General features: G+C 34.0%; 1 protein-coding gene across 1 annotated transcript in view; it reads right to left on the reverse strand.

The window, feature by feature from the left end:
* Nucleotides 1-12,907, reverse strand: part of LOC128225100 (extracellular matrix organizing protein FRAS1-like) — a 119,768-nt gene that overhangs the window by 61,747 nt on the left and 45,114 nt on the right. The window lies entirely within an intron of this gene.

Genomic DNA, 12,907 nt, shown 5'->3' on the forward strand with positions numbered 1-12,907 from the left:
TACTCGTTTCTACATTACACATTAAATGTCAATAAAATCCACATTTCTACAAATAACCAGTAATCAATACATTCATTTAAGTCTTACAGCGATAAAGACAATGATAAAATAGTTCTCCTGACTTATGCAAGATGGTCTGAAATATTGTTTCACGCTAACATGGCACATTTCAATGACTGCAAACAATCGTACAGGCTGCCAACAACACATTATATCTGCTATCAGTAGTTTGGTAGAAAATTTGTAAACATAATTGACAGAACTCTTTGGCCTGTGTCCCATCGGGCCACAATCTGGTCCCCACTTAATTAATTTCTCTAAATGAATCAAATCCATAGACACTAAATACCAGGTGTCCTAAATGACCTTGTGACATTTTTGGGTATCCTATGACAAAATTTGATGAAAATCAACCCTAGTACCAATAGTACTAAGGCTTAGTGCCAGTATCTTAGATTTATTTAATGTATCATTTATGTTAAGAGATGCATTTTGTATGTTAATTTGGACTTGAATTTTTTTAGACACAATGAGAACAAATATACTTTAATCATAAATGTTTAAGTTACACAGCCCGAACAAAGGTTCAAATAAATAAATTTGAAGATGCAGGTACCCACTACTGTTTATGAAATAGAGACATACAAGGTTCACCAAAGAACTGCTTACTCAAAAACATTGGGCATAATATATTCTGTTTCAGCATCAAACTAAAAAAAACTTTTTGACAACCTTTTTTATTTTTTGTCTTGGAATGAGCCAGTTTTTGCGTAAATGCATGGAAACCAATTATATAAGACTGCTGACAAAAAATTAGATTGCAGATTTTTATATTCAAGTTAAAAAATGGATGTTTTATGCATTTTTCTCAATCCGTTAGTAACGATTTTAGCCATAAAACATTAATTTTCAAACAGGAATATGAAAGTCTTGAATCTGAAGTTTTGTCAGCCATTTTTTATCATTGGTTTACAGATATTTATGCCAAATTTTGCTCTTTCCAAGACAAAAAATTAAAAAGTTGTAAAAACTGTATAGCTGTGAGAGTGCAGCTTTAATATGAAGACATGGATTTTGTACAGTCTTGTAGATAACCATCAGCCATGCAACTTTTATGCAGAGGTAAATGATGATAATACATGAATTATAATCTTCTTCAAAAAAACCCAGACAAGATTAAAAAAGACTCCCAAAACATTTCTGAAATACTTTCTTTCATAACGCACACTGATGTAGCTTACAAGGAAGAAGAAACAAATGAAGCTGTTAATTGAAAGCACCATCATCGCTATTATAATACCATCAGACAAAACTCATCCTAGTCACCTGAACATGTAATCTAAGTTATAAATCATGATGTGAGCCAGACTGATGCATAATCGGATGCACTCCAAAGCCCCATATATTTTCCACGCACTTTCATTTTTTCATATCTATTTCGGCAGCTTGCTTTCATTATTGACAGGTTTTACTGCCAAAAGGCTCAACCTCGCTATCTTACAAGATTGAACGAAAATGAGTTCAGACATATTCTATAAACAATAATTGATCACCTTAGCATCTTAATTAAAAACTACCTGACAAGAATTTATCTATTTCTAATATAAGTCAACGTTCACTTATGATAATAACGAGTTCCACTAAATGATGAGTTTACATTTTCATCAATATAAATATTATTCATAACCTTGATTTTATCGACCCGGCCAATCGAAAAAAAAGTATTCCCCTTATTTCCTACTTTCAAATACATTATTAAAGCTGCACTCTCACAGATTTACCGCTTTGACAACTTTTTAATGTCTCGATCTTTCTTTGAATGAGGCAGTTTTTGCATAAATATCTGAAAACAAGTGATTTAAGACTGCTGACATTCTGTTCGAAAACTAATGTTTTATGGCTAAAAGCTTATCTAATGCTTTACTAAAAATGCAAAAAAAAAACACACATTTTTAAACATAAATGTGAAAACCTGCAATCTGTTTATTTGTCAGCAGTCTTATATCACTCAGGTTTCCATGCATTTCTGCCCAAAACTGGCTTGATCCACGAATTATTTTACAAAAATTGCCAAAACTTCCGCTCTTTGAGTGTGCAGCTTTAAAGGAAGATTATTAAAATATTCTTTTTAACATTCAAACAATGTTGCAACAAAATCAGTGTATATAAATACAACTAGGGCATTCCCCGTTGAAGGGGGGTGCTGTGTTGATCTGGTTTAATCTGGGTGTTCAAGGGGCTTAACTCTCCATATATATATTACCCAGAGTGATAAGTATTGAACACAAACAAAATAACACTGAAATCTATGCTCAAACAAAACCACAAGGTCTTGAAAGGAAAAAAATCCCTAGGTTTGAGTTTTGATGCACAAATTCCATGATAAATAAATTCTTGTTACAACAGATTTATTTCCCTTTAACAGTTAAATGAAACATTTTTCTGTGTTAAATGTTCTTAAATCCAACAGGCCTCACAAGATGAACACTTGCTCAGTCTGTAAAATAACAGGAAACCACCTTTGACAACAACAAGTTACAAATGATTTGTTTCAAACAATTACTATCAAACTGCGCAGTCGACTTTCAACAAACTTGTCTTCTGAAGTCAGAAAAAAACCTCTGTGGAATGCATTCTGCAAATACTTCACCAATCTGTGGCACTCAACAGTTTTTTACCCAGACCTTTATCAAGTAGGGATCAGATCTGCCGTCATGCATTGTGGGAAGTTTCACGACACCTTTGAAAATCAAACTTTCAATAAAGTTTCAAATGGGGAAACTTTACCAATTAACTGTCAATTATGGGGATCACACTGGATTGTGCAACTCTTCTAAATAGCCATTATCAGCTGATAAACGTCTCCTTTTTTGCAGCGCTTGACAGTTGTTGAGGACCCGAAATCTTGCGAGAAGAAAAACGTATCAGGAATGCAGATAACATGCAAGCAAGATTGACTGTATGCTTTTCTTTACGTCAAATATCTTTTCAATCTATTATCAATTAGTTGAGCGCTGATATGTTTCACTACACTTTAAAGAACTGTGGTATTATAAGTTACATTTGAGATCAGTGTTACATCCACTGAACAGTCAGGGGGGTCTTAAGCACTCTGCATTTTTTTTTGCATGCCAAGTCATTGTATAAAAGGAAACACAGAAAAGAGGTGACATTGTAGTATTTAACTGTATCAACCCTTTTTGCTGCAGGTTTTATTATAAAGTAAGAAAACAAGGGATACTTAAATATTTGCATCAGACTAATAGATAAGTTACACGACAGTTTTACATGTAGTTCCAAATTATGTTTGTCCTGAGGGGGAGGCGCAAAGTCCATTTCCCTCAGTGTAAGTGAGGGGGAGGGGCCATGTCCATTCCCACAGAAATAGTCTTTATCCTTTGAGAGAGGTGCCAAGTTCATTTCCCCAGTGGGCTTTTTTTCTGTATGGAGAGGGACCAAGTCCATTTTTCAAGTAGTAAGTGTCACTATGCATGACTGTCAAAATCCTGCTATATAAAAAGTCATCCACTGTCAAAAGTCCCTAAGTATGGCAGCCCACCAAGGCCCCCTAGGTATTGGCAGCCATTCAAAGCCCTCTAGCTATTGGCAGACCAACAAAGCCCCCTAGCTATGGCAGCCCACCTAGGCCCCTAGCTTTTGGCAGCCCATCAAGGCCCCCTTGATATGGCAGCCCACCACAGCCCCCTAGCTATGGCAACCCACAAAAAACCTAATAGCTATGGCAGCCCACCAAAGCCCCCTAGGTATTGGAAGTCCACCAAAGCCCCCTAGGTATTGGCAGCCCACCAAAACCCCCCAGCTATGGCAGACCACCAAATCCCCCTAGCTATGGCAGCCCATCAAAACCCCCTAGCTATGGCAGGCCACCAAAGCCCCCTAGCTATTGGCAGCCCACCAAAGCCCCCTAGCTACGGTAACCCACCAAAGCCCCCTAGCTATGGCAGCCCACCAACCCCCCTATCTATTGGCAGCCCACCAAAACCCCTTAGCTATGGCAGCCCACCAAACCCACTAGCTATTGGCAGCCCACAAAAGCCCCCTAGCTATGGCAGCCCACAAAAACCTCCTAGCTATAGTAGCCCACCAAAAACCTCCTAGCTATTTGCAGCCCACCAAGGCCCCCATGCTATTGGCAGCCCACCAAGGCCCCCTAGCTATTGGCAGCCCACCAAGGCCCCCATGCTATAATGGCAGCCCACCAAGGCCCTCTTCGGCTATTGGCAGCCCACCAAGGGGTTTTGGCTATTGGCAGCCCACCAAAGCTCTTAAGCTATGGCAGCCCACCAAAACCGGTTGTAGGGGACAGTACTTGAGTACTCTATGCTTCCCAGGGAATTAACCTTCTCTCAGGCAAAAAAATATTTTATGTTCAAAACCACATTTCTTTTCAGATGTGATTACTCAGATAGGCATCAGCACTTTAGTTACATCTGACCTTTAAAACTGCCACAAGAGTCTTCCCCAGTGACAAACCCATTTCCTATTAAAAACTGCGCCCTATCGTTGCATCTTATAACAATGACAACCTACAATTTCATGAACGGAATCTGAAATATGAGCCCGTTTATATGTCATTAAATACTGATGATACAACATTGATAGCATCAGCCTGATAAATGCATCTTGCCTTACATTATGAAAAATGGACAACATCCATTAACATTCATTGTATTACATCAAAATGTAAATGAAATGCACTCCATTTGACATTAAATTATCCTCATTGATAATAATTTTTCCAAAATATTTTTCTACAATTTCCTTCAACCATACTTCATCACAATTCTCCCATTGATAATTTCTATTAATGTTAAATAAATGTTTAACATTTTTTCGTGTTTATTTTTTCATAATTTTAATATCAAAAGTAGTAAAATTAAATTATGACTGACACAAAGTTTAAAACATGGATCAAAGGAGCAATCGATTACGTAAACTTTATCACCAATCAACAATTTATTGGCAATTAGAAAAGCTGTTCAAAATACTCAGATGCATACCGGCATGGCTCGAGTCTCTATACATATTTACACTTCGCAACTTTGAGAGGGATCCAGAAACTTATGCAAACATTCGACATAACCTGCATTGAAAACTCCACGGCCTGGAATGCCAAATGCAGGACATGCATGTTTTATTTCAGACAAAGTTTTAATTGTTTACTTTCTTTTCCTGAAAACATTCTCATTAGTATAGCCCAAGTCTTTTCAACTTCTGCATGATGATGTCAGTATGTTTTTGTTCCTAGACGAGCATTATAAAATTATCACAAAAACAGACATAATTTTTTTGCCCCCTGGTGATCCCGATTTAACTGCAACTATCGTCATTAGTTGTTTAAAAATGCTTTGAGATGACCTTGACCTTGACCCCTATTTCTCCATGAATCCAGGGCCTCGACATTGTTACATGTACATGTGGAAAATATCATCGATAAACCAATATATTTTTATACAGTTTAGTAATACCTATTAATATAAAGGGCATTATAATTAACCATATCAATATTTTCTTTCCTGTTATATGAAATGTGTTGCCAGTTTACAATAGATTTTAAATGATTCTGATAGCTTTATTCGCTGAAAAGTTATAATGCAAAAAATAATTATTTTGTATAAAATGTAATAATCATATAATTTCTGTATCTTTTACTTTTTAAAAATTAGGCTCACCATGAAAGCATTATTGTTGACAAACATGTCACACCACACTGAAGCAACACCAGCAATAAAAAACTTTTTTTTGGGGGGGGGGGGGGATAATTTATCACAGTATGTAACGTTACAAACTGATGAAACATTGTGATACATTACCATCATTTCTGAAAATCAGATGAGCAAGTCAGAGCTTACAGCGCCCACATGGAGATCATGAGTGTCACAGTATGTTATAAAATCAATTAAAGACAAAGACTTACTGTGTTCTACCATTAAGAAATGAACATTCAATTTAATAAAGTCTTTGAATACTTCAAATTGTAATTGAATATTTCAACAACTTAGTACTAATACATTAACTAAACTGTTACCCAACAACGATCACCTTTATTCAAATTCAGACACCATTTACTTCAAAGTACTGCAATTTCATATGTCATAAAACGCACGCTTGCAATTACTTTTATGCTAATTTAACAAAATGGTACTTAAAACAATTAAAATGACTGATTTTGAAAGACTTCTTTCTGCATGGCCACCTAAAGTAATTTTGAATTTCACAAATTTGTAACATCTTCAAAGTATAAAACATTTCTCTTTATAAGATTTTAATGCACTAGCGTTATCAGATTTGTCAAATAATATCAGTTTCAAAACCTATCTTCAGACCATTGCACAATTTTTCTGCATTGCCGGTTATTTTAAACAGTAAATTGCTTTTTAAAACAATTCGTTATTCATTCTCGTTCACTTGTGTAAAGACATGGGGTTAAACAGTTAAACGAACAAAAAAATTAGGAATGCTAACAAAAACAAGCCAATTTTATTTTTTGCAAAAAAAAAATTCTTGAAGATATTTGCTAGGTAAGCTAGTCGGCAATAATGTAAAATACACAATAGTACAAATTGCATGATATAACAATCATTAAGATCATCCATTCAACTCTACAATGCAGTGAAATGATATCTATTCTGCAACATTTTCAACTTCATTCATCGCAAAACTGCAAACCTCATTTCGACTATTGACGGTTTCATATTCACCAACTCATCACAAGGAAAAAAGGATTTCATCATAATAAAAACTTGTAGAATCATTCGCAATATCAGATTTTAAATCAAGCTAATATTTTTGAAATCTTATATCTTCGAAAGCCCTCAATCAAGAAAGAAATGTTTATTCTTTTGAAACTGAGCTCATTATGAAAACGCCCTCATCGCAAATATTTCTTTTTTAATATTCTGCCATAGTTACTCCGTGAAAGGCTGAAGTAAATCAACAACTTGTCGTTAAGCATTGAATTTTTCTCTTTTTTTTGTCATTTTTTTCTTCTCTTATATTGTCATATTACAGTTAATGACTGCAAGGAAAAATTGTTACAACATTTGTACAGAATGAAAATATAGTCTTGAGATCATCATAGTTTCAAAAATGCTGTCTTTTAGTGCTTGACTTTAATGGTATACGCGGTGAAATTTAAACTTTAGCCTTCTGAGTCCAAAAAAAGCGGGAAAGTCAACTCCCATGTTGTAATACACTTAAATCAAAGTACCCAGAGCTAATAAGCTTGAGTGCCTACCACAATAAAATTACAGCTAGCTAATCCTTTTTAAACGATGGCTTAAACGTGACTTTGTTAGAGGTTGAGGAAGCGCTTAAAACCACCCACTGTATAGAAGTGACTGCAGATCCATACTTAAGCTCTTTAATGCGAAGCAAAATAAACACATAAATTAACTTAAATTAGACATCAATCGTAAATTGCTTCTTTAAATAAAGGGCATATTATTCGTAAAAACTTATACTTTATAAAAAATTATATCGATCATAATAATTTCATCAATTTTCCAAAGAATAATATCTGTTTAATGATATTGCAGTTTTCAACAAATACCCCACTCCCCCCCCCCCGCACCGAATAATATTTCTTGGCACATACATAAATCTTTTAAATTAAATATTTGCATCGTCATAAGCATGATTCTAGGCCTATTTATACTGTCATCAACACCACTTTACGACAGTGTGACAAGCAAGGTAATTCATGTGTGAACGATTTTTATGCTCGTTGAATGCTTCTTTTGATTTCAAAGATGGATATTAATTTTAAAACCAGTGCGTGTATCCGCCTTTTATTTATTCGAAAGGTCTTCGAAGTTAACTCAAGTTAAATATGTTTGTTCAATGTTTTTATACACACGATCTTTAAACGTAATATACTGCGACTTCTTGGCCTATTAAAACATGGCCTATTACGGATATAGCATTTCTTATAATGTGAATTTTAACGATTTAAATCATCAAGCCAAACATTATTTTAAACAGTTCTTAATAAGTTATGTAAGTATCAATTCTGAATGATATTAACTCTAGTGTATATTGCCAAATAATGCACCTATCAAATATGACATTTTTGCGGTCTTAATGATCTTTTTTCAGTGATTAGCGAAAAATTATACTTAAATACTCAGATATGAACAGTCATTATATGAACTTCAAAACTATTAAAGAATTTAGATCAAAGGTAAAGGTCTACTTAATAGACCATCTTAAAGTCATTTGTAATGTGTTTTGAGTTACATAAGATAGACTTAAAGTCTGTATAGAAAGTTTATTTTCTGAAAGCCCAAATACAGAACTATAAATAATCTCTAAAATGATACTTTTGGATTAAAGTCTCAAGATAAAAATGCAGTTTTCAACAAACATTCCCAAAGTTCTCAATGTGTTTGAATAGTTTTAAGTTTAGTTCGTAATGAACGCTATTAAAATATTTAAAATTTCATTATGTCAAATAAAGGGTATGATATGATCCTATTTCTGACATCAATAAATCAGCTATTAAAGAGTGCTTGAACGCATTTAACTTAACAAAAAAGTCATTGGCTGTCAATTAAATATTATTCAAATATTATACATTACACAGGTGCAATATAATAAGGGCATAAATATTAAATAATAACCAAAATATTTGTTCTCTTACACAAAACCTTTACCATCTGTTATAACATATTATTGGGGTATATCTTTGATCAAAATATTTTTTTAAAAATAATTAGATTTAGACTTTACTGATTCATGTTGAAGCTTGAGCTGTAAGCTGATATGAAATTATTCAATCTTAAGTACATTAATTGCCTGCATGGGTAGATTAAGGGTGTCCATCTTGAGAGCAGCTAGTCCCCTGGTGGGAATCGAACCCATGACCTCTTGGGTGAGAGGCGGACACTTATAAGCTCAAAGCCGGAGTATTCAATATTGAACTTATCCTTATCTTTAGACATGTCTCAGTGATTCTATTCAGCCTATTGGTCTGCACCTAAATATACTGGCCTATTAAAACATTCAGTTTCCAATCTTAATTTTAAGTTCAATTTAAATTGCTTATTGAATACACCTCCTGGCCACTGGACCACTTTTAAAGGTGTCATTAATTAATTATTCAGTTCCTCTATTCACTTTTTAAACAAGAGGGCCATAATGGCCCTAAAACACTCACCTAAGCAAAGGGCCATAACTCTCTGATAAAGCATTAATAAAAATAATGCAATTAAAATAAACATACCTTTTCTGATGACGATGCCTTGTTTTATATTTGTAAAGGGACATGCAATGAAGCTACCTTTAAAGTTTCATTGAATTTGGCCTGGTAGTTTTAGAGATTTTTTTTAAAGCAAAATAGTAAGTCAGCCATTTTGTTGTTGTTGTTTTTGTTGATCAATCTGAAAGCCTTGTTGTATTTTTGTAGAGAGTCAAGCAATAAAGCTTCCTGAAAAGTTTCAGTGAATTTGAATTTGGCCTGGTATAGTTTCAGAGAAGATGTTTTTTAAGAAATTGTTGACGGACGGACGACGGACAAAGACCTATCACAATAGCTCACCTTGAGCACTTCGTGCTCTGGTGAGCTACAAACATACATTCAACTTTTATTAAATTTCAACCCTTTAAAACTATATAATAACATTCTATAGCATGATTTTATTAGGACAGTCTCTGAATGATTAGGGATAGTCTGTAATTTTTACCCATCAATGAATTAATGATACATCTAGTAATTTAGGCTCTCATAGTTAAATTCTATATAATATATAAACGTGTTCGATCTATAAAGCACCCTTACACACACTTTAAGGTAACTAAGCCACACTTACTAAATGGTTTGTTTTGTGTAACATATCCGACTCACAAAATTACCTGCGATCAAATTTACCCAATCTTTGATGGTCATGTTTATTTTAGAGTTCAACTAAAGAAAGTTAATGTAGGAATACTGAGGGGCAATCCTACTTATTACCCACATACCTTAACCTATCAACAATTTTAAATGTCGGTTTGGTAATGCCAAACAAACAATATACTAACTGTGGCCCTATCAAATATTATTATGAAACTTTGTTGATACTACCTGCTTTAAAACACTTAAATATACAAATTAAGGTTAAAATATCAAACAACTGGTATGTTCCACGCAGCATGAGTCTGATAAGCCAAGCAAAAGGTTATCAGACACATTTGGTGTGAAATGTTTCATACTTGACAATTGTTTGCTAACTTGAAATGAATGCTACATTGATATGTTTATAGTTAAGTTAAAAATGCCGCTTGATAATAATCAAAGTATCAAGTCTGGGAATTATCTTCATAGTGTTAAGACATCCAGTATATTAACCAGGCTATACAAATATTTTTGACAATTTATTACACATATAACAAGTGCATTTTATAGTTGCGATGAAACTATTTCAAAATCTACGTCTTTGAATAGTTAACTTAAATATATTAGAAAGTTTTAACAGATATTTTTGCAGGACCCTGCATAAAAATTGTCCTTATAGACATGAACACATTAATAGAAAATGCGAAGGCGGGTTGAACAATGTGCAGCCCATCCGAAAAGTAAGCAAAATGAGTTTATTTATCTTAAAATGATCATTTTTTTGCCATTAATTGTTTACAATGCACTTCCTGATGTCATTTATAAAAGCCTACACCCTATTAACCACTGGTTACGGCTACACAACACCAATATTGTAAATAAACAACAAATTTTAGCAAGTCATTGGCAGCACAATTGTCTGAAAATGACATTCTCAGTCGCATGTCTTAGAACATAAAACCTATTATCCAATCATTATAGCAATGGTTTGAAATGCAGAAAAGACCACACTGGTATCTTGGCAAAATGAGGTTGTTTTGGTATGCAAGTCGTCCACATTACAGCAATTAAGCACCAGGGGGTTACTGGCCTTTGACCTCTCTTCTCTTGATGTCCGCTAATAGGTTGATGGGATAACAGATAAATTAATTTTAAAAACCGAGAAAAAAATGTCTAAAGCTAAGAGCAGAAGATGAGAAGCTGTGATCATACATATATTAGCATACACAACCTATCTGCATAAATGTCAACTTTGATTAAAACTTCAAACAGTTTTGCCTAAAATGAAGAATGTTTGCTTTAATAAAATAAAATCTCATAAACTTTGAAAGTTCAACTGAAAACATTGACCACTGTTTGTTATTGAATTTTGTTCAAGGAAAAGTTCAAAATATTGTTATAACCTTTGGTATCCTTATCATGCGGGGATGTAAAACAAATACATGGGATCCAATAAAATACCAACTAATTAGGAATAAAAGCATAGTCACATTTACAAGTGTGTCTTATTAGTTACCTAAGCCAGGTTTTTAAAATTGCGGGAAATTGAGGGTATAATCGTGGAGGTCTGCTGCATCTGTGTGTTAGACTAACGAAGCATCAACCTATTCAGTAGGGTTCCTGGGCTCCAAGCCTGATCAAGGCTCAAGGGTTAAAGACACATATAATGCTGCAAGCATAATATGAACAGCACCTTTACAATTTATACACATTGCTTCGGGCTCTTGATGGAGGGACTTGCATGGTCACCGTGCATGATATACTTGTTTATGAAATTGGAATTTGAGGGACACAATATTCCGTCTCAAAATGGTAAAGCTAGCATCAATGCAATCAAAGGTAGTAGGAGTCCGAATGATGCCCATTTTATAGTGTCAATGGGTTTACATTATGCAAAAGTTCACGCTTCAATTGCTAATGCGCCCTTCCAGAAAAGAAAGAATACCAAGGCACCTACAGGGTAGCCCTAGGACCCCTTCTAGCTGCAGTGAGATTTGGCAAATTTCAGGGGGAACGAGGGGGGGAGGGGGTTAGATGTCAACTTATCACAAATCAGTTGTTACAAAAACTTGGGTCATTATAAGTGAATGCTGAACATACATGTTTAAATATTTCCAGAACCTTGATAAATTGAGGCAGTGCTAAAGTTATAACAACTTTAAGTTTAAGCCATTAATAGGTTGTTAAATTTGAAATCACTTCTCAGCTTAAATGGATTACACTTAATTGTGATCTGCTGTATTTCTAACAAAAATAAAGACATATGGTTCAGCTGTACTTGTTTTTTTTAAATATGCGAGCTCTTCATCAAATGATCTCGTTAATCATGTTGTTAACTCTAATAAAGTTCTTAACAATCAGCCTAATGTAACCAAGACTGCAGCGAAGAATCATCCTTAGATACAAATTAATTTGTAGTGCACACAAATAATTATCAATATGCACTAACTAGGTAATAAATTATGTATCGCATACAAACAATAAAATTTTAATTATGCTTTAAATCAAAGTTAATCAGCGGAAGTAATGCAAGGAAATAAAAAGAACAGATAGCTCGAACAGTTAGCTCGTAATATCATACCTGCCAAACACACCGATCTTCCATACTTGTCTACAATTTTGACGCTGTGACAGAGTGCAATATAATTAGATGACACTTAGGCCACATACTTCATTGCACAAAATTTAAGCCGTAATAAAATAACGTTTTAAAATCACATTTGGCAGTATCTCATGTTAAGGAAACATATATCACGTTTTACCGAATAATATACAAAGGGTTACTTTACCCAATTGATCCGTCACCGATAGGAAGTCAATGCATTTTATCTAATTGTGACTTAAATTCTTCTGCAAATGGATTTAGACAAAAAAGCCTCTAAACCTTCATTAATAACGAATGAAGGAAAAATAATCTTTAACCTTGATGCAAAGGGTTACATTCTTAAAAATAAATGTACAGCAAGTAAACAAGTATACGTACCATATTACCTTAATCAATCAAATTGACATACATTTTACATGCAATAAATAATAATAATAAAAAATCTTTATATAAAAAAAAAAGATCAA

Source organism: Mya arenaria, chromosome 2 (genome assembly GCF_026914265.1).
Source record: "Mya arenaria isolate MELC-2E11 chromosome 2, ASM2691426v1".
Classification (NCBI taxonomy): Eukaryota; Metazoa; Mollusca; class Bivalvia; order Myida; family Myidae; genus Mya; species Mya arenaria.